Below are 25,037 nucleotides of genomic sequence, written 5' to 3'. Positions count from 1 at the left end.
ACGATCGTCTTAAACGTTCTCGAGAGAGCGAGAGCAACTCCTACCTAAACTAATTCTTCAATTAAGCCAGTTCCTTCGTTCGAGACCGCGAAGACCATCAATTGCGGCATCGACCATCTCGTACGTCGATGTCGAGGATACGAGTTTTCCACGCCTCCTCTTCCACGTCCATTTCCCATGGAGCCTCGTACGTTGCAATTAGATATAAATCATATCAAATGAAGGAGATCCGATCGATGATTCGGTCGACGAGGCGAATCGTTTTACGCTACTCCAATTCATGATGTTTCTCTACGCCTACGCCGATGTCGATGACCAGTAAAAAGAGTAGGTGGGTCGAAATTTTCCTTTGTGTCCGTTGCATTTTGTTTTTTCTTTTTTTTTTCTTTTTCTTTCTTTCTTTTTTTTTTTTTTTTATCGAGAACGGAGGAAATGTTTCCACCGGATACGATAGTCGAATATTGGAATAAATGGATTTAGGGGTTTCCACAAGTCGATCGATTTCGAGTTAATGTATTTTTGTCGCGTTTCGGCTGCAGATGATTTTTTATAAAGTTTTAATTATGTGTCAATTATTTGCACAAATGTAGTTATGAGGGACAATGATGTCTGGAAGAGTAATGACACAACTGTAGGAACTGTAATTTTTTCAGGTAAAATAAATAAAAAGAAAGAAATTTAATCTATTGAAATTTAATTAAAATAAACGAATGTAATAAACGAAACATTGAAAACATTTTGATCATATTTCAGTTATTTTTAAAAAATTAACAAAAGTTAACAGTAAACATTAATGATATGATATATAATGTTTTTAGAATTAAAATGTTATTAAAAATTCTATTAGGAATTTTTGCATTGAATATTTTCGAGAACAATTGGAACTTTTATATTCAATTAATAATTTTGCAATTTGAAAAAAAGTTTTATTTATCTTAAATTTAAAATGAGATTGGATATATTTTAAAATTATTTGATAATTATAATTGTGAATGTATGAATTTATTTAATATAAAATATAATTTCATTAGATCATATTGAAAATTTTATGATGAAATTTGAAACGAAGCATGTAAATGTATAAATTTTTGGCAATAAATTCTTCATTTTGTAATGAAATATTCAAGAAAATAAATCGGTTCTTTGCCAAAAATTTGCAGATCTACATTTCGATCGTAAATAAAATTGAGAATTATCATTATTCAAAAATATATCTAATAAATATTCCATTATTTAAATATCTCAATTGTTACATTATTTGCCTGTTATTCGAATCAATCTTTTCATTTTTTTTTCAAGCATTTATTACAAAATAAAAAAATACATTATAAACAGATGCTTCAAATTTTTATGACTTTATTTCTCTATTCCAGTTAATTTCTTCGATAGAATAGAATTTTTCTTGTTTCTTGCAATATTCAATTGAACATGTTATATTCCTGTTACACGAGTAATAATTATTTTATTGCACGTAGAAATATATTTTTATTCTTATAAAATAAAAATATAATTAAAAATTAATTACCAATTAAAATGCTTGTTTAAGAAAACGGTGAATCAATATTTTAAAAAGATTATTGACATGAGACATCTATTAAGAATGATCCAAATTTTGTTTAACTTCAAACAAAGTGAAAATATTTGGATCACATAATTATGAATTCTTTTTCCATGTTAAGTTAATTTATTTCTTATTTAAATTAATAAATTTAAAAAAACGATACCTGGAAAATAAGAATAAAGTTAAAAATAACACTAATTTATTTGTAATACATTTTTATTATAGCGTGAAATTTCAAATAAATATTTAGCAACCTTGTTGACAATGTTTTATCTCTATCATCCGGGATGTCAGTTATGCAACTTAAAACCTTTGTGAGAAAAATGTTTTGTTACGAAACAAGATGCTTTATTACACATAAAACCTGGCCAATAATATTCCAACAATTTTTATTATATATACACTTGTTTTAATAAATAATTAAATATTTATATAATATTTTATAATAATTTATTAAATTTAATAATTAAGTTTTCGGATATCCATCTAAATTGGATATCCTTTAACAAATATATTTTAGCTTAACGTGAAAATAAAATAGACAAAGAATAGACAAATTATCTATTTATTCTTCTAAATCAATAGATAGAAAATCAATATTTCCTTTTTACCAAGTATTTTGATTTCATTGTTATTATTCAAAATTTCTCAACAATTTTTATTTATATTTTTCTATAAACAAATATTTTTTTTTAATAAGATTTTAATTAACAATATCCTACATTAATAACAATTACATTAAGAACTTTTATTTACGAAACTCTGGAAAATTCACACGATAATCGATCCTGAATAATTTTCAAAATTTAAAAAATTCCAGAGCATTGAAAAATCGTAAAAATAAAAAACTTTTCATCACGGGATAAAGAATTTGATTCTCTTTCTGTAAAAAAAGAAAAATCAAGAAAAGAGAAAAAATTCAGAATTAACGACCCGTGAAGATTTCTCGCCGCTGCATCATAACAACCGTTTAAAAAAGTGACGACGACAAACGTCACGACTCGTTAATAATCCGCGAATCCCTGCTCACAAATCAGTCAACTTCTGGCTAAAGGGGCACGCTCGAAATTAATTTTAGAGCCTCGACGAGCCGCGATCTATCCATTTTGCACGGCCGCGTCCGTGGCACGGGCCTTTGCTTCATTGCGTAACGATGTAACATTACGTTCCACGTAATTATATAATGGCGCGATGCATTCCAAAGGCCAAAGTTGGATCGATGTGCACAGGCAAGCCTGGTAAGGCTCTCGCGAGGTCCTGCACCAGTCGACTTCGTCGTATCCATCGGTCGACTTCTCGATCGATCGAAATCAATTCGTCATTCTCTCTTATTTTAATTGTACACATAAAACAACGACGATCGTACGTTTCGAGATACGGGAACCTCCTCGATCCGGGACCGTTTCGCGCGCGTGTATTAAACAGAGTGTGAAGAGAAGTGAAGAGAAAGACGCAAGCGAATGAAACGCAACGTGTCTTCGAGCTTTCGTTTCGAGATTTTATACTCGATCGTATTTCGTGGTTTTCTTGAAATTCCTATCGTGGATGGCGACGTAATGGCTCGTAATCGTTGCATCTATTTTTTTTTTTCCTTTTCTCCCTTTCTTTCTCGAGCGTTGTTACGTAATGCCTCGAAACGATGTGATAGTGTGTTACGTGGTTTCAGTAAATTTAAAAGCCGGGATCGATGAATGAAGTTTATATAGCGTGCTCGCGTTTCTATTGCGGTTGGATGGACGAGAAGGGGATAAATGAGAGAGTTTGTTTCCACTATGAAAAAGAGACGCTTTGTACTCGGCTTCGTATAATATAAACATAGCGAGGCATACAATTCTCAATCTGTATTAGTAAATACAGTTTTTATTCGTGTGCCTTTGTTATTATTATTAATTCAAAATTAAATTATTTGCCAAGGATATTTATTTTATTCGTGCGAGTATTGATGTGCGAGAAAAATTAGATATTCACCGTGTTCCCTTCGTTGAGGGAAACGTAGGTATTTTTCGCTGAATTTTTTTATCGAGTTATAAATATTGAGATTATATCGAATGATAATGTTGTGAGAAAAATTTCTTTCTTTTTTTTATTTTTATTTTCAAAAATAAATTGTAATCTTTTTAAAACACATTTCCAATCGAGTGTGTTTAAAAATGTGTAAGAAAATAAATAAATTTTCTCGTTAATTAGAAGAAAAAAAAAGGAGATAAAAGAAAAACCATTAACCTTGAATTATCTATAATTTGGCAAATAAATTGCTTGTGATTACGAGGACGGCGTTCAACGGACTTAGATAGCATTTTGCAGTCAAAGTAACGAGTCGAAATGGCAGTGAGGGCAATGGCAATGTCGCTTTAAACGGGTGTTAACCTTGTCAAAGGTATCGTGTAATGAGCTAATGCCAATTTTTGCCACGAATACTCGATTAGTATGCGTGAATTGTTCAGGGACGAGGTGAGATCATTGACACATTTGTACCTGTCATTTACCCGGATGGGTTGTTCCTTTTCGTTACATGTATCTCGTGAAATCTTTTATTAAAACCACTCGAAAATTCAATCGGAACAATCGAGATTTATTCGTGTAATAAATCGATTTGATTATTATATCGATAAAGTTTCAACAATTTCTCTCTCCAATAAATTAATTTATATTTCTTACGTATTTCCTTTTTTTATAAATATATTAAAATTATCGCGTATAAAAATATCTATAAGTAACTTATTTAAATAAACAAAAACATTGCAAATTTTTTTCAATCAATGTTTATTTCAACGTCGGTCAAAGGAACAATTTTACGATATTTTACAATATTTTTTTTCAATCCCCCTGAGAATCGTTACAAATATATCTTTCTCCTGCAAGCACTTCAATTACCTTTATCACGTGGTGGAAGAAAATACGAGGCATCGTACATGTTCGAACCTATTAAATTCATAACCTCTTTTCGTTTTTGTTACGAAAAAAAAAAAAAGAGAAAGGGGAAAGATTCATTTCCGACGAAGGGAAGGGAAACAACGGAGTTTTCAATAGCGGCATGTGGTGAAAGAATTTTTCTACATCGCGTTGCGAGGGAGGGGAGAATATGATGTAAATTCGTTTGATGGAGGATATTGGTTAAGAATAAATGGAACGTGTCGTCGCTTCCGAGCCCTATGAACGTTATTGAACCGGTTCGACGCGCTCATCCTTGATCCGCATCGCCGTTCTTGCGTAACGTCCAAATCCAAGCTAATCTTGAGGTTCATACAGGTGTAAGATGTCGATCGAAGGTCAAAGTGGGGTTTCAGAAATTTAATTTGACCTGATATCGATCACCTCGCTCCTTTTTACCGATTATAATATAAGTAACAACCACGTGCTGCTTTCTGTTTTTTTGCGTGTATATTTCTCAATAATTTCTCATTATTGTGCTTTATTATTATTATATCGTTATCAGCAAGTTAGTTTTTCAGTTAAAATCGAGAAATTGTTATTAATTAATGATATTTATTCCTTTAAACATTCCTTTTCGTTATTTTATTTGATAAATGATTTAGTTAGAATGTTTCTTAATAATTTTATCGATATAATAATTTTAAAAGATCGTTAAAAATTTGGATTATATTTTGTTAATGATGTTATTTAATTGCTGATCACAGATTATTCGGATTGATTATTAGCTTTTTCATCACACTGTTGAATAATCAGTATTCGTTAATTTTTTTTTAATTCCACTCAATTTATGCTTGGATTACAACGATTGAAACGATTATAATTTAGTTGTATATACGGTTTTCTCTTTCAACGAGAAGTAAGTGAAATGTCAACGCGTTGATCCTGATTTACAAAACGAATCTTGTATCGAGCGTGGTGAAATTCCTTTAACATGCTACATAAGCTGCATTCAAAACTAAAAAAAAGAAAAATTTAATCAATCAATTTGATAAATTTATAGATGCACGTTTCTGTGTATTTTTTAGTTCAACAAATTAAAGTTGCATAGCTTATATAAAATTCATAGTTTAGAAAAAAGAAAGAGAAATTATCGGTAAAATTTTTTTTGTCGAAATATCGACGAAAATAATAAAATATTTACGTGTTACGCGTTACATTTTTTTACCGTATTTGGAAATTTAAAGCTTAAGCCATGAGATATAAAAATCCCCCTTTCTTACTGTCCTTTTTTTGAAAAAAATTATAAACGTAAAGCATCGTTCATAATAAAATCCCTCTAAAATAAATTCTTGATTTTTCAATTTCTTTCGTCAATGTCAAAATTGGATAAGCTTTTATTGTTAAGGTTTCTTCCTAAGCTACATAAATATGCATTTTTTTGTAAAATATTTATGTTACCCGCGGTGAAGGACGATACCTTCGTTCGATAAAATGGCAGAACATCGTCGAATAGAAATGTAGCCTTACATTCGTCATTTTATCAGAGTATGGGATTTTATACGGGACGTTGCTTGCTACATATGTGGGTCAGTACGTAGAGAATGAGAGTTTGATGTATGAACCGTGTGTCAGAAATAGACGTGTTGCTCCAGAGAAGGTAGATATTCTCTCAAACGACAGATATTCTTTTTTAACAATCGAAAAAAGAAGGGGAAAGAAAAGAAAGAAAGGAAGAAAATCGAAAAGAAAAGCAACGGAGGTCAAAATGATATTTTTCTTATATTACAAAATCTACGTATTCTGTTTGATAATCGAAATACAATTGTTAATTGTCGATATAGCTTGATTGCTTCGTGGTTGCAATGGAAGTGACAAGTTTTTCGATGACCCTGCAACCCCTCAAAACTTCTCAACTCTTGATTTTTTCTCTTTTATACGTTGACTATCGTTTAAGGTTTCAAGAGAGTTCGATAGTATTCCGTGAAATTGTTTCTATTGTTTTTTTCTACTATGAATTTATTTTGTCTCCATGATAACAATATTTTAAAATATAAAGATTACTTTGCTCGATTAATTTTGTGTTATAAAAAGTTTTCTTAATATGTATCATTTCCTGTGTCTATTTTAGTTTTAGAAACTACATGCTTTTGTACGTGTCTGTGTCAATTATTCGTGATATAATAGCTTAACAAACATTTAATGTGTGTCTTCCTCTTGTCCAGTATACGTATAGATTTTACTATTTTAAACGTTTAAAAAAATATTGTTGATATTTCTTATAAAGAGTAGAGTGACATATCAACATTTGTTAAAGTCGTTTCAAAAAAGTGTCTGAAAGAAAGTAATATTTTTACATTTATTGACAGTATGTCAAATGAAAATATTTGATAATATAATTAGTACATTTTTAGAGTATAACATAGATATAATTCATTTTAAATTTATTTTAAATGTATTTATATAATGGTAAAATTCCTTTGACAACCAAGTTAACTATATATTTCTATTTAAATTTATTAAATGTGATGCAATTAAATGTTTGATCCAAGAAAATATTTTTTATATTTTTAAATATTAATGGAAAGAAATAGAAATTAAAACAATTCTTCCATTTTAAATTTACAATAAATTGGTTAATATAATTTATACAATTATATGTAGTTTAAATGATTTTTAAATCTTTTAATGCATGTCCTTTTTAAACAAAAAGATTATAAGATAAAAATTACATCTCACAAAGTTGGTTGGTTTTAATTAATATTATCATAAATATGATATACAAAATGAAGATAAATCACCTTCATTTATATTTTTAAGATCTCTTTCTTAACGTTGGAATTTTTAAGCACTTTATTCAATTACACATGCACACGTTGAGGTAAGGTCATTTACATGTATCTTTTTATAAAAGAGAACGGATGAAGAGTGCGTAGGTGAGTAACTTTATGAAAGCAATTTATAATAAGATCATGATTTGCTATTTCCTAACGTATTATTTTAATTTCTTTCAACTTTGTGTCATTAATATATTTTATTCCGATCTCTGTGAAATATTATTAAGTCTCCGACTTTTTTTTAAGTATATATAATTTATTTTGTTGAATTTAATTACATACATAGACTGTAAGTTAATGGCAATAAAACAAAATTAACAAAAGGTTGAAGATTGGCAGTTTTAACCAAGTTGAATACAAAAAAAAATATACTATTTTTGCCAACTTTTTGCCAAGTAAATGTAATCAATAAAATTGTCATAGCAATTTTAAAAGTAAACAAAGCTGTATGATACTAATTATAAGAGTGAGCTCGATACAATCCCTTTTATCATTTCTAGATATTAACGTTGACATTTTCATATTTTCATTGTTACTCGAGTAATGAATCTAATTATCATAAATGATCACGAATATAAAAGAAGAAATACAAATAAAAGATTTACACACACACATACGTATAAGGAGAATTATTTATTAATCTCTATTGAAAATCGTATTTAGTTAATCGATTTCAATTAAATTATTTATTTTATTCAAATGCAACGACGTAGAAAAGAAATAAGGGAAATAAGCAAAGTGATACACTATCTATTTACAAGCAGCTATTTTTTACTTATCGATTTTCCTAGAATTTTTCGTTTCACCTAACATGTATATAAGTAAACAATTATTAATAGGTTATCATACTGTATTCTTTTTTTACTTTTTTTTTACTTACATGCTAAACAAGAAACTAACTTCTTTTTTCTAAATTTTCTAACCTCCATTCTTTTTTAAAAATTTTCTTTACTCTATTTAAATACAATATTCATTCAACACAGATATTCATTCGTATAAGTGCGTTCCAAAGGAAATAAAATTAACCTTTGCAATATTATATTTAATTATAAACTATATTTAATTATATACAACGCATTTCTTGAATACAAAAACAACTTATGTGCATATATAACCTTTCTATATTAATAAAATGATATATTCTACACTCAATTTTAAATAATTAAAAATTATTCTTCCGTTGTTACACAAATATATATATACAATCTTTCCAAATTCTTTTCTCTTTTTCCATAATAAATCTATCTCCTCTCTAATCAAACACAAAAACACTTACAACTCCCTTTACACCAGACTGGTAAAGTTCAAAGCAGATAAAGTAGAAACAGTCGAGAGGCAAATCTCATTCAGACTCGACGAATTTGGCACCACTTATCGAAGAAGTCATCACCAGAAGTTTCGTTCCTCGACTTTGTCCGTTTCCGTTAAAAATAATCGCGAAGCCGAGCTATAAATAGAATTGGTTGTATGCATCAAACGTGGTACAGCGATTGCACAACGCTCGCCCATTCCGATTACGGCCAGTTATTTTACCGCCATCCCGGTATAAGTTGCGGTTTTGTTTTATCGTGACGTTAGAAAAACGGCAGTGACGTCACTGGACCCACTCAGCCGATAGACGGAAGTCGGCGAAGCGATAAACATATTTATTAAGTGTGTTAAGAGGGGACCTTTGCCGTAACCCGAGGCGTTCTTGCGCTCAAAAAACGTTCGCCTCATTATTATTAAATACTCGCGATCTCCCTCTTTTTTCTTTATTTTGTTTACCTTCAATCATTCGCCTTGTAAAATTTGTACAAAGATTCCTCTTTGAAACGCCAGCCACAACGTGACATTTCACGGGTTAATCAACAAACAGCAGGATAAAGTGCAGGATGAATTTTGATAGCGATCCAAGTAGATGGTAAAGATGTCCATTGTCTGAAAATATAAAAAATAATCTGTAATGACAGTTCAAAGTGACGTGATCAATTTTAGAATAAAGAAGGAGTATTGTATTGCTTGTATTATCAGGCTCGAAAATATATAAAAAAGTAAATCATTATGTTGATTTTGCATAAATTTGTAGCTCTTAATTAAAATTATAAATTTTTCCACCATAAAATTGCATTTTATCTCGTAATAATTGAAATGAGAATCATCTGTTTGGGAAATTTAATTAGTGAGACAAATGGTCTCAAAATTCATATCATAAGTGATTCTAAAAATTGGTACAAATAACAAAAATAGAAAAGAAAGTTATAAAATTATTTCAATCATTAAATTCTTTTTAAATTAATTTAACATTTTTATAACTTCCTTTACAAAACCGCAAATACGGATGTTCTAAAATTTGATAAGTATATGTATATATATATATAATTGTAATCAGCATTATTATGTTCTATTAATAAAATATTCTATGACATCAAGTACTAATTTTAATAACTAAAATATATCACTTTTATTATATTGTGAAAATATCAGCAAATTCGTTGATTCTTTTAATAATAATTTTCCCAAATTATAAATTTTCTATTTCTCTTTTTTTCTACATGTTATTACGCGAGGACTTTTTATATTCAAATTTACATGATTTCGACATTCTGTTCGTTTGTTTTTGACTAAGAACAATGCAATGAAGTGGTTGCTAACAATATTATTTATGAATATGTGTTCCATCTATATATATGCATACATGCAGTAGGTGGGTTTATACTCGTTCTGGGTTGTTTTAATTGAACAGCTCTCAGGGGCTGAATTTAGAACAGCATGGTCACAATTATAGTACATTTCAGAGAGAGCAGAATACATACATGATTCAACAATGAACGATAGGATGAATTAAAATATAATTATATCGAATAAATAATTATGGATGAATAACAATAATAATGTCATATTAAATTAAAAAAAAGATCTTTAAAATAAAAAAGGAAAAATTAAATCCCAAGCAGAAAAAAAAGAATTTTTTAATTTCTTTTCCTCCTCGTTTGTAATACTTCTTCAAACGAGTTTTGTAAAAATAACAGTGATGACTAATCCCTGAAAAAAACGGATACCACAACAGTACGTGCACGTTACTTGTATAACACAAAACCGGAAGCTCAAACGAGATAACATAAAAATCTCTAATTAAGTATTCGAATGCCTTCCTGTCCTCGAGCGCAATACGTATTTGATATAAGATCTCTTGGCGGCCATTGTGTGTGTTTATCTATTTTTGAGACTTCCTTTTGCAACAATCATGATCCTTCGTTTTTCATAATTATATAAAAACATATTTTTGATAAAATAATTTTCTTTCTTTTTTTAAAACACTATCGTAATAAATATAAAATGTTTAATATATTATGAACGACGAATATTCAATATTTTTTCAGTGTCACGATAATTTGTATAAATTATTTTTATTTTCATTACATTCTTATATAGATTAAATTAGAGAAATATAGGTAAATTTTTGTAATATACGTATCTAGTATAAAAATTAAAATTTGCTTCAAATTATTCCTATTTATTTTTGTTTCTTATAACATTTTATCCATTTATTCAAATAACCAATTTACTTTTATCGATACAACTTAATCGCTTTATCGACAAATCAATTAAACGATACGATTAAATTATTATGATGTAAACTTTCATATTTACATTTTAAACAAACAATAACACCTTAATTATACCTTAGCCTCTCGAAAAATTATTTCCCTCGATATAAATTTTACATTTGGAATCGTATCATCAACGCAGACAGATCCTTGTTAATTAAAATTTAATTGCCAACGTATAACTATTATAATATTTCCCCACTGGTAATAAACAAACTCGATAAAAATCTTACGTTCAATACTACAATTCTATAAATAGTAACAATAAATACGAGCAATAACTGTGTCGAAAAAAAATCATCTCAACCTCTTTGGAAAAGAATCCACGGTCTATCGCCTCGCACGTATAGCCGATAATAGCAACAGCTATTCGCAGTTTATTCGTACTCCCAATACGGTAAAACCAACGAGGAATATCAGCGCCCTGTTGCTTGGCCGACGAAGAAAGAAAAAAAAGAAAAAAGGGTGCTTTCGATTTTTCCGCGTAGCCGGCTCCTTTCATTCCTCCTTTTCTCCATTCCTCCTCGTTGCTTTATTTTCATCTTGCGCGCCGGCCAGGCTGGCAAGAAAACGCGATATTCCCCATTTCGCTCGCCGGGGATGAACGAAAGAAAGGGAGGGTGGGTAACGAGAAATGCTCGTGAACGAAAATGGAGCGAACGAAATCGATGATGGAACGCTTGGTCTTTTTCCTCTTTCGAAACGTTGGTCGGCCTCTACGATCTTTCGATCATATATATATATACGAGAAAATGTTCATTTCTTGGTGTATATTAATGAGGATTAATTATTGTTCGTAAAATTTCGTCATTATCATTCTTTTTTAAAATAATGTAATACAAGCTTGACAAAATATTTATTTGTAATAAAAACTCAGGATATTTCAATTATCGATCTCTGTTTCGTTTCTTTGATCCCAGAACGAGAGGAGGATACGATGATGTTCATACAAATAATAGATTTTTTTATTGCATCGTAAATGTGAGAAAATTAATGGAACAACGGATAAAAACGAGAACTGGTTTTTACTCGTTCAACTACACTCGAGATCGCGTTAATCGATAGATGGAGCTATGGTTATACGGATAAACAGGATATCTCCGTTTATCAGGCCAAGGATGTCTCCGGATATCATCGATAGCCGCGAATATCCGGTAGACCGCAAACGATCTATAGACACGATGCGCGATTTCTCGTCGAGTGTCACGTTTCGATAAATATTCCGGCCAGATTTAATTGTCTCCCCGCGAATCGGCACCAGTTTACGAAGCAATCCCGAAAATTGGGATCTCGTATTTGCTTTTATTGTTTCCCTTGAAAACGGATTTAGATTAACGTGCTCGTTGAAAAAGTTGGGCGAAAACTGGATTGCGAGAAACCGAAACTATTCTCATTAGAATTCGGCGAATAATTTTTATTTATTTATACTTCTCTCTTTTTGTGGAAACGAACGTGACGCGCCCTCCTTTTCCCTCTCTTCTTTTCTCTTCTCTTTCTGATATTAATTCGACTTCAAATCCACGTGAAAACTTTCCATGTTCTGTTACGTGCTCTGCTTAATTTCTTTTTTTTTATTTTACACAGTAAATCATGGCAAGCAAATAGAATTTCACACTGAAAAATGTATAAATGAATCAAGTTAAGTGCACAAAAATTAAACAATTTCATTTGTAAAATAATAATTAGCCAATTTATTGAGATAATTTAAATGGAAAGATGGAATAATGGGCAATATAAAGGATAGAGGAAGTTCATAGATGGAAGAATTTGGATATATCTCGCGTAAGATGTACGACTTACTTCTTGCACAGAGCAAGCTTTTATGGACGTTTTAAAGATGTTTGATAATGTCAAACAAACATCTTAAAGAAGTTTTTCGAACGTTACAAAGTAAGACGTCGATGCTGCTCGAAATGACATATCTTTTCTTGCCTTCCTGAAGAAAGAATAAGTTACGTTATGAATCTTAAAAAATGTGTTTGGAAAGTTTTATATCACGAATTAAAAAGAAAAATTATTCTACTTTAAATTATGTATTAAAGTATCTTGATTTAGTTAGGAATAAAATATTCAAATTTATAAGAAGGCAAGATATGTTAAATAAATAACATTAATTGATGAATTTATGTGAAAAAAGATATTCTGTATATATAAGTTGGATATTGAAAGATGTTCAGTATTACATACAATGTTCTTCAACGTAACCGAACAAAATGTTACAAGAGAATGCTAAAAGTGATAAATTTAAGTATTTAAAATAAACATTGAATCAAAAGAGACTATTAACCAGAAGGGGAAAGCCTAAAGTTATCCACTTCAATGAGTCAGATTTCTCTTTACATCTAACACAATGCGAAAATTGAGTGAGAAGCAAGTGTATTTTTCCTACATTGTATGTTTAGTTTTTCATTTATCTTGATCAATAGAACATGCTTGAATAGAAATATCTTAAAATTCAAAAGTGTATCGTTCATTTTTATCGTCTTGGAATTATTTCATTGCCATAAAATTTAACTTTTAAATTGAAAATATATTAGAAATCTAGAATTTAATGAAAATTTGAGAATTTATTATATTATAAATGATTCATATCAACTGTTTACCAAGAAAAGTCTGACTGCTAATTAAAAGATAAGACAAAAAAAATAAGAAATATTATAAAACAGTTTATAAATTGCATTTTAATTAAGCGAAACATCAGAAATAATAAATAATCTTGTGATAGTAATCAGATTACATGATAATAATAATAATAATAATAATAATAATAATAATAAATTATCCTTTTTATCTTTATATTCTTTGATTAGATCTTTTGTTCCAGGATGCTTCGTATTATGTTTTATTCATTCGAAAAATAAAATACAAATTAAAGAGTGTCTTTATCGCAATCAACACGAATATTATATTTTAACTATGATTATCTGTTAAAATAAACTTTCAACGTAGCAACAAAATATATTTTTTACAATCGTCATTTCTATAAACGATAAAATTCCCAAAGATATAATTTACCCCACGAATCTTCAATATTAAAATATTGTTTCAAAATTTTCGTCCGAAGCACACATTCACGAAATTATCTCAATTATCACAGATCATTTACGAAACACCAACCCGTTCAGTTTCCTCGGGAAATATTTTAAGCAAGACCATCGAACTCGAAATTCGAATTAATCAAAGTCACAGATACCCTCGGCAATGCACACGTGGTATCCAGTAATATATTTAACCGAAACTAAATTCGGCTGTAGGGGGTATACGGTACAAAGACCGCAAAACCGTGTCTTGCCCTAGTCCTAGAACACCCGAGACCTAGTTCACGAAGTTCTCCAGGTCCCGTTCTACTAGAATCAGGCGAAATTGTCGAGGACATAAATATAGAAACGAGGCAGGGAGTGGAGGGAAGCAGACACCGGTGGAAAACACCGAGTGCTACACGTGTACGCGCTCTTTCTGTTCGATTCCATTTCACGTAGCGAATTTTGGAAAATATTTTGCGAGCGATAATTATTCGATGAATTATTTTCTATCAAAAAATATGTTATATTGTAAAAATTCATTTAAGTGGACATTAATATTAATTATAAATATTAATTATTATTTTATTAAACGTTAAAAATGATAACAGCTATCTTTAAAAGAATAATTTGCAATCTGTCTTAAGATAGCATAAAATTTATTAATACTGTATGATTCGAATAGTAAGAGAAATAGAACGATCATAATCGTTTTCTTTGCAAAATTTTAAGTATTTAAGTATTCCATTCAACAATTTCTTTGAAGACTTCGATGGCATGTATTTTTTAGAATTTGGTAAATGGAATATTTTATAAAAAAATATGTAAAAATTTATATTAATATTTATATAATTAGATAAGATTATTTCTTAGTAAGTTATAGTAATGAAAATTCTATTAGGAGCGAACGTGTCAAAACTGTTAACCAGACTCTTTGATAAGTTTCTGGAAGGGGGCTAGCTTTTGATCACTAGATTCGATGAAACTTTTAGAATACACAAACTTTTGTACATTCTCTGTATAAATTAGCATCATATAAAGGCTTCATAAGTCTTGAGTTATTTGTTCCAAAAGTTTCCACGTTACTTAAACAAGTTATATCATTTGGTTGATCGATAACTTTAAGCATCTCTTCTAGGAATTAGTTCTTCGTTCTTCTTTATTTTTATTCTTTGAAATGGAATTTGCAAATTTATTACAATTTATTATCGATAAATTAGTAAGATAATTAAAGTTTATTTATTTTCAAGAATATTATAATAAAATAAGAAATATTTATATATGATAAATTATTTTCCACGCATATATACATATATTGAAATTTATTTTTCTGTTTTAAAAGAAATTAATTTTAATTATATAGTTCTAATTTTAAAATAAATAAACTATTAAGAAGTTATCTATAATTTTCCTTGCATAAAGTAACATGCTTAATGATAAAAATGAATAAAATTTTATAAATGACATTTACATGTAATAAATTACTTGATTATCTTGTTAGATATAAAATTGTGAAAGTTTAGCTTATTACATGTAACTCGTGGATTCATTAATATTATTACTTGATAAAATATTATGTAATATTAAGACATAAGTTGAATGAAAACATGAATATTAGATTCCAAATTGTGAAATATGCATATGTGTATATTAAATTATGTCTTGTTTCCATTAATATATTTTCTGTGTATTTAATGAAACCTTCGAATATTATATTATAATGTGTTTAAACATATATAATTTAATATTCATAGTTTTTTATATTACGAAAGAGAAAAATTATCTGAATTTAAACTTAACTTGATTTCTTCAATTTTGTTTTCTTTAAATAATAAAATAATGTAGTTAAATTGAATTATTTTACATATATATATATACATATATATATATATGTTTTTCATGAAATATCACGAGGAAGATTGGTGATAAATTTATTACTATTTTTAGCATAGAAATATGATCGTCATCTATTAATTTGGAACGTATCATGCTCTGTTTCGCGGTTCTGGTGCTGATGTTCCAATGTTAAATTGCTTTAATGCAAAACAAGTCAGCATCATTATTCTGAGTAGAATGTGGTGATTAATTTATCATCATTGTTCGTGACAACGTTTCACAATCCCGTCAAACGTGTATTTAGTTTATTTTATAATTGCAAAATGTATAATATCCTTTAAAATAAACAAACCATATTTTTATAATTCATTAAATTTATCAAAAAAATCACTTAATCTTTAAGTTTCTTCATTTGGTTAAATAATTTTTACGTAAAAAAAAAAATTGAAAATCATCTTTCATATATTCGCGAAAACATATAAATATTTATAACAAAATTGCAAAATTTTCTCGTATAATTTTTGTTTCGTTTCATTATTTACAGCAACGATACAAATAAAATTGCGATTTCTTCGAATTCTTCAAGGTGACTAAAGAAACCTCAAAAACTTCTCAACTCCGTCGATGCTACTCGTGAAAGAAAACTATGGAAACAAGAAACGAGAAGCGAAACTTGTCGGTTACACAGTTGAATCAAACACAGGGTGGACTGTTATAAAATCATAAAACATTTCAAACTTGAAATTTCTGAAAATCTTATAAACTACAGTTATTCCGAAAAGAGTAAAAAAGTTTTGCTGTTGCTGTACAATCTCTAACGCAATATTTCTCAACGTTTTTCGAGACAAAATCCTTTTTTTTATAATAGCTAAATAAATTACAATCAAATAGATATTTTTAAATAAGATACTTATGATGAGGGCGTTAATAAAATATTAAAAAAATTACACGATTAATCTTTAATATTTTTTTTCATTATTTGGCAATAAAAAACATAATATAATTATTCATAGATAAATAATTGGAAACTTTCATACGTAAAAATTATATAAATAATTGCAAATTAAAAATAATCATTATACTCTTTCCTTCAATTTCGAAAACTACCTTTGGAAATTTTATTTTTGATACAAAGTTTATTCGAACGTCGAATTATTTATTTATTTTGATTTTTAATCCTGAGCTTCCTTTTTATTTTCTCTACCATCCATGTATCAGACAATATAGAAGGCGTCCCAAGAGTAAACCGAACAAATTTTATCAACATGTTTCTGCTGCTAGGTCATTCGAATCAAAAAGGTCGCACACGTGTACAGTCAGTCACAAAGTTTATTTATATTACATTTTAAGAAAACTTAATTTTCAAAAAAATATAAAATATAAAATCAATTACTATATATTATGTTTACAAAGTTTAAATAAGAAATAAAATCTTCGTTTATTTTGAACACAATTAAACTCGCATCAAAATTCTTCTGTGACTAATTGTATGCGAAGGAAAATAATACGAATAATATATATAGATATAGAATTTCGAAATGTAAATGAAATAATGATATGAAGAAAAATATAAAAAAGATATATTTTAATGAATAAAATATATCAACATATATTTCGATATGCTTTAATTATTACCAACAAAAATATATCACTTTTACACACAGATATTAATATAATTTGCTCATTACAATCCAATTCCATTTTCAAATACTACTCGCCATATATACTTATTCATCGTTTTTCTTCCTGTATAAATCCTGTATAAATCATCGCAAGAAAATAACAGTCACAAAGATATACGATATTATGAAACCAACCTAAACAACAACCCAAGACAAATGAAACGTTTTATATTTAAAAGAAAAATTCGAAATTCTCAACGACTGATTATATTAATAAAAGGAGGGTATCACTCGTAAATACACACGGCATCGAATGAGAAAATAGACAGACCATGACCCGGTAAGCGCTCCGTAATCTTAGTTAGGATTCTCCACCCTCTCCCCACCTTTCTCTCCCCCTCGTTTCTTCAGCTGTTTCAGCTTCCGCGATGCACTTCAAGGCTTCCGTTGTCTCCCATGTTTTCGCGCGTGTTATTATCGCGACATGCAATCGTGTCACGATCGTTTTTAAAACCGCCAAGGAAACCCCGTGAATCCCCGTGGGCCCGTGATTTTCATGGGGCCGTGTCACGTCATGTCACGTGCATGGACTTTATTTTATTTCGAGAATAGAAATCTGTCCATGGCGATGATCTCGACGTGGAGGTGGATAGAATTTCCTTGGATTTTGTAAATATTTGGAATCGTGGAATTTTGATCAATAACGAGACCTGGGCTCGATCGAGTTTTAATCCGACATACCGAATAAATTCCAACGAGGAAAATTACAGGAAAATGGACGATCGCCAGACGAATGAATCAATATAATTTATGCACAGATTTACGCGCCTTTGTTTTATGATTAAAATTCTCGAAGCTCGCTTTATTCGAATTCATTTGACGAAGGGATACGTATCTTTTAATTTTTCTAATTTTTGTGATTTACTTTTTAAATAGTTTGTTTAATTCCTTTGATATTTTTTGGAAATTGTACGATGGAATATTGCTCTCGTTAATTTTGATTTCCAAGGGATTTTTGATCGTCTTCTTAATCCTTATTTCTATTTTTCCTTTCAGTGGAACTTTCAGAGAATTTATAGAATAATGTAAATATTCTAAAAATATATTTTAGATCATACTATTTGCTTATTAACATCGTTCGTTATACAAAATTTGTAATCTTTGTAATTGAAATTCAATGGTAATTGATGATCTGTAACAACATTATAATTCGTTTGTACAAGGATGTTGCGAGTGAAATAAAATATTTGAAAGACATCTTTAAAACGTTTCTGAAATATTGAAATAACTTTTATTACTCTTAACTCTGATAATTTTTGATTCGTATTGGCATATAAATTATCCCCTTTGGGCGAAATATTGAAATATTACAACAATTTAATCGTATAATATTAATATTTCGCTCTCAATTTAGAAGTCAAAATTAAAATTAATCCTTAACACGTATCTTCGATTTTTGATTATGACTCGATATTACAAGTTAAACGATATACCGCAATCGACCGACTTTCCAATCCTCGAATACCATTAGTAGAAACGTTTCTTCTAATAGATTAAAGTTTACTCTCCATGTATCGATTGGACATTCAATAAAACGACACGCGTTTCTATTTCTTTCTTTTTCTCCTTTGACAAAAAAACCTTTTATTGAAACAACGGCATTTTCCTTGCGCGTAGACCAGCCACGAAATACTTTGAGCTATTTTTATATTTTTCTCGAGAGGGGGGAGAAATTAATGTAAAATACGGAGAGGATACTTTCGATCAATTCTTATCGGTTAATGTAAAATTTTCGAAATCGGATTTTAATGACACGGCTCACGCGAGCTGTAATATTACGTCCAACCCTCTGACTGGGAATAAATAATGAATTCTATAAATGCGCGTTCTGTTTTATTTATACACTTCGTGGCGAGATATCTAGCGTTGTTGACGATCTTTCTCTACTGAAATATATATTTTGTTAATATATTAGAGCTCAAGTTATTATACTCACATCGAATATATTGTGTTTATTGAAAAATTCAAAATAATGTAATGTTGTTATCTAATTCTGATATTGATATTTTTTTTTCCACTTCATTGGATATAAAAAATATTTAATTTCCACTTTAAATTTATTTTGACACTTTTGACACATCCGATATTTTTTAACACATACATTGGAATCAGTGATGAAACGTAGAAATAAAGTATGATCAGTCTGTTCTTGCATAACTGAATTAATATTGTTGGTGAAAGTGTATAAAAGCGACGAGTTTCAAACATTTATGATGAGTACAAGTTTTATAAGACGAACAAAGTATTAAATATAGATACAAATTACCCGATTTCACGTAAAAATCGTAAACTATAATAATGATACGTTAAATAAAATGATCATTGATTGATCGACTGAGAAACAAAACTATAATAGATTACTTACGAATATTTTTTCTTTTCAGAAATTCAATCCTAATGAGAAATTTGCTTCACGAGTGATTGACTCGTTAAAGCAAAAGAGCGAGAAGCCACGATTTCGATCGAATTTCGTTTTTATTCCGTTGTCATAGCGATGTTAAATCGTCTGTAACTTCCGACGTTTTGAAAAAAAAAAAAAGAAAGAAAGAAAGAGAAGAAAAAAGAAAAGAGCATTTCCATCCCCCACTCCGTGCATCTTTTTTTAAAAATACCACCACGATAACGATCCTGTCTTTTTCCTTGGGCAACGACAAATAAGCCGGTTATTTATAAACGATGCCTGCGTTTCTCAAGGAAAATGCGTTGTATTATTAATAAAACGTGTATTCCTCCGCGAAATTTATAGTAAATAAAACTTGAACTTTCACATTTTTATAACCTGATGGTTCCTCCTTCTATCTATCCCTTTTTATTGCGTCTCGAGGACGATTTGCAGCACGATTCGAAAGAAATGTTAGACAGGAGACATGTCGAAATGATTAATAGATGTGCAATGAAATTTTTTGATGAAGCCACGATCCAAATACATACGAAATATGTATGAGATATATCCTGTTTGAACGGTTAAAAGATCATATATACATTTATATAGGGGAAAAATCAAATGCCAGAGAAATGAATATTTTTTTTATTCAAATGAATAGTTTAAATAAAGCTTTTTGATATTTAATTTAATCCCAGGCATAGAAAGGGATACGAAGTTGTAAGAAAATACTTTTTTCACCATCAAAAAAATATTTATCTATATTTATTATTGTTATAGCTGCACGGATTTTTATCATAATAAAATTAAATATAATTATTTAGAAACCAGGTTTATAGATATTATATATTAATATTCTTGGCTTTATTAGAGATGTTCGATAAACAAGTGATTAGCTATTTATATATAGCTTGCTCGCCATCTTTTGCCAGAGTAAATATCTTTCACATCGATTATAGAAAATATTATTAATAGAAGGCGAACTAAATAGCAGCAACGATCTTGATGTCCTTAAAATTTATTTCACGCAAATGCTGTTCCACACGCAAAATAACAGTTTTGGGAAAGCGTATGATAAATATTACTCCAATCGAGTAACAAGAAGATTTAACTATTCCCAAAAATTATGCAATTTGCTTCAAAGATGAAAATATTCCTTAAGGATCAACACACGATAATCCTTAATTTTTCTATACATTTCGAAAAAAGAATAAAGAAAATAGAAGAAGATAAAGAAAATTATAAAAATAAAAATTTGAATAATTTTTGTATCTTGTAAATTTTATCATTTCTTAACCAATTATTAAATTTTTACCCCATAATTGTTTTAGATATATTTATTATAATTTTCCAAAGATAGATACAAGGAAAATAATTCTCCCTATTTATTCTTTTGAAAATACACACAACACAGAAAATAGAAAATGCACATAGAGCACAATTATAATTTATATTTCATACGAAATATAATATAAAAATATATATACATGTAAAAAAAAAAAAATGAAACCAATATCCAATGCCTAAAGTGTTAAACGAGTATACACCTATCGTATAAAAATGGCTTTTTCATCCCTCCTTTCTCGCTTCTTTCTCGATAGAGCACGATAAATAAGCAGCCGGTTATTTATACACGACACCTATAATTCTTGAAGAAGATGTATTAGCGGTTCCTGCGCACTTCTTCCAATTTCGCCCCCCTCCCCACGCATCCTTTCCTCGCTCGTTTCTGCGCCGACAATCCCGATAAAGGAGAAGAGGTGCTCTTGTGAACATTGGAGACGCCACTTCGGAAATATACCGACTCGATCGAACGCCTATTGATTACGTACGGAAATAAAGTAAAAAGGTAGGAGGTTCCTTTAACGAACCATCGATGTATATATATACATATATATATATATATACCATCTTCACTTTCTACACCTTGCGTTTCGCGTGATCGCCTTTTTATCTTCTCAATTCAATGTGTTTAATCGTCCGTGATGCCACGTGTCTTGGAAATTAGTCATCGTGATTCATCGAATCTCATATTTTCGTGAAGAATTAATTGATTAATTAGTTTCTTAGAGCAAAAAGATGTGAAATTTTTAAACGACTGCGACTCAAGTATTAAACGTCGATTTGTCAGGAATTAGTTACTCAAATAATCTAAAATTGAGACGCCTAAATATTCCGGATATTTTATTTATGTAATAATTCAGTCTGTGTAATCTATAAATATTTGGGTATTTTTAGATAGAAAGAAACTATTCAAATTTATTTGAATTGAATTGGTTTTAATAAGGTTTTTTATACGACGAAACTTTTTTAATTTTCTAAAGTTTTAATTTTTGTTATGATTTTAACTGTTAATCGAAAATTATCATAGATTCGAATCTCTTATTATTTATTGGATCTATTCTTGAGATCAAGCTCCATTATTATTTCTTTGTTGTCAGGATTCGTGACTTATGTAGGTGGAAGGAACGTCGTTCTCCCTTGATCTTTCATTCAAGCTAGTAGTAATAGCATTATAGGATTTCGAACTTGCACGTACAATGAAGTAATGGATACAGTTATTCATTAGAATGAACAGAAGGGAAACTGGGAAGGGATATCAGAAAGTGTAAGACCATTGTCTGATACCTTGATATCTGCATTTTTAATGTAGAAGCAAGAAAACGAGAAGAGAGAGAAAACTTCAAACGTTGAAGATGAAGCATCTTTATTAAGTAGTTACGTGACATTCATAGTCAGCCATTACTCTCGATCCATTATTTACTTATGGAGATTTTCTTTCTCCACTTATAAAGATTCGAGATTTGAACCGAGTTTAAAGAATTTCACGTGTGCGCATTTCATTATGTTTTATGTTTTCCAAAATCAAACAACGTTTATTACGTGAAAAACTTGTTCGATACCTATATAAAATAACAGAGTGTAATACTTTTAAGTTTTGAAAGTGCATACAGTGTTAAAAATCAATATTTACTTATTGGAAATTTAATAATAGCAATAATTTGACTTGCTGCCAATTTCTTTTTTCCTTCTAATTTCTAATTTCCACTTTGTTTACCACTTTGTCATGCAACACAGGTTTATTAGCAACTCTCGTTGCTGATTTAGGTTGCTTCTCTAATTAAGAACATCTCCCACGTGAGCAACTACGGTTTTCGGAGAGATTTGTATCTGAGAAATCAAGTTTATTCAAACGTAAATTAACGTCACATGTGTGCATTTAAAAAAAAAAAGAATTTTTAAATAATAAAAACACGAGTTTGAGATTAAATTATCTTTTTATAATTTTTAAAAATTACCATTTTAATTATATTTGTTTAGGAAATACGTGTCTAATTTTCATTTCTCAATCTTCGTGCTGTTTAATTGTATTATATTAATTTTATTTTCATTCATTTGCCCGTATTTTATTTCTGTTCATTTTTATGTTATATTTCGCTACATTGGAAATTTTATCATTAATATCCCCTTTAAATAACATTTTATAAATACTTTGAATGAATTTAAAATTACAGTTATTCGTGAAAATCTTCGTGTAATACCACATAAAAAAATACACATTTTTATTCAAATAAAATATTATTAAATTTTATTGCAAATTTGTTATTCCGTGTTCTTCTATACGTACAAATATTTATATTTTAGTAAAAACAACTTTTTATAAACAATAAAAAGTACATAAATAACAGTTAGTTTCGTGAATGATTTTTGTATGGAAATATTACTAGGCCAATTTTCTGAATTGGTGGCTTGTCACTTTTGACCCAGTAACCGGGCTTCCTTTGTTTCGATAATGAGACGAGAAAGACGTGTGGGATGACATGCATCGAAGACAGTCAGATTGCGTCAATCGAAATGGTAAGAAATTTTTTTTACAATCAGTAAGTATTCCTTTATTTTTAATTCTTCCAAATATTAATTTAAATTTAAGATTAAAGATTATTAAAATTTCTTTTCCTTATCAATTTTGATTTTTATCTTATTATTTTAATAATAATTTCTCCGTTTCTATATATCTATATATAAACAAAATCTAGGAAAAATAACAATTAATCGATGTAGAAACAAATATATTAATTCTCTTCTCTTTATATTTAAAGAAAAATGTATTTGCACTATTTTTTTTTAAATACACTGAACTTTTCATATATTACTTAATATTTTAATGTCAAATTATACAAATATTTGCTAGCGTTAATTCAGTTTTGAAAGTTCCTGTGGGCGATTTTAAATATGAAAAAGTATAACAGACGTGTGTAAACATTCAGGATTGATATTCAAGCGAAATAATCGGAAAAATTTGTAAATTTGATGAATGTCGGAGATAGGTTTCTTCATTCATTCATCCTCGATACTCAAACGCATGCGAATCGTGTACAATTTACGAGATCGCAATTAAATCGAGCAATCCTCTATCAACTTTTCCTTATTTTTCCTCGTTTTCCAACGAGTCATAATAAGATAGAGAATGGCAAGAATAGGACAGAAAATTTTCGAAACGAAACGATCGGTGATATACATCGAGGTAGCTTTGTATAAGATTTTATATAATTCTGTTAGAGCACGTAAGGGTATCTCAGTGAAGCAGTTTGAGTTGCAGATGGTACGAGGTCCCGGGCTTGGGAAATCAATACCGTCAAAACCTCCCCTGGTCCTGTGTCATCCCTATTCCAGCTGTAAAGTCGTAAAACTTCACAGAGAATAAGTAACACTTTTCTCTTCATCACCAGATCTCGAGTTACGCACGGATACGACGTTAAACTATATAAAATACCATCCCAACGACAAGTCTAAGACTTAAATAATATAAAATAATTCAATTCGAATATTTATATTTCGAGTTAGATGGGTGTAATACTTATTTGAATGGAAGTAAGACACGTAATCGTCTGGAAAAACTTAGGAAAATATTATTCAAATTGTTGTCTGAAAATTTTGTATGAAGGAAAGGACTCATGAAAAAGAGTTGAATATTTTAAATCATTTTTTCACACGAGACGATAGCAACATTGATTTCAATGCAAATGAACAAATTCGTATTCTATATTATATGAATCGCGAATTTCTTTTCTCTTTTTTTCCCCCCTTTTTCTTTTTTTAAATATCCTTGAATTATCGAGAAGAGAACAATCTCATCGTCTATTTTACGATTAAATAAATCCAACTTATGGTAAGTTTAATCTTGCAAGTAGACGGTGCGACAGTTGGCTGAGGTGGGCGACCACTCGCAATTATTCCTGGGGTTTACTGTCGAGAA

At 29.3% G+C, this 25,037-nt stretch overlaps 1 long non-coding RNA gene across 1 annotated transcript; it reads right to left on the bottom strand.

Annotated features, from left to right (window-relative positions):
* Positions 1-630: 630 nt before the first annotated feature.
* Positions 631-10,210, bottom strand: LOC133665708 (uncharacterized). Its single transcript, XR_009828928.1, has 3 exons — positions 8,150-10,210; positions 1,526-1,724; positions 631-1,439 (listed from the first exon to the last, which is right to left on the bottom strand). It is a non-coding gene; the product is annotated as an uncharacterized LOC133665708 (long non-coding RNA).
* Between the last annotated feature and the right edge of the window lie 14,827 nt (positions 10,211-25,037).

Source organism: Apis cerana, linkage group LG2 (genome assembly GCF_029169275.1).
Source record: "Apis cerana isolate GH-2021 linkage group LG2, AcerK_1.0, whole genome shotgun sequence".
Classification (NCBI taxonomy): domain Eukaryota; kingdom Metazoa; phylum Arthropoda; class Insecta; order Hymenoptera; family Apidae; genus Apis; species Apis cerana.
Note: the sequence above shows the minus strand (reverse complement) of the source record. Positions and strands in the feature narration are given on the sequence as shown.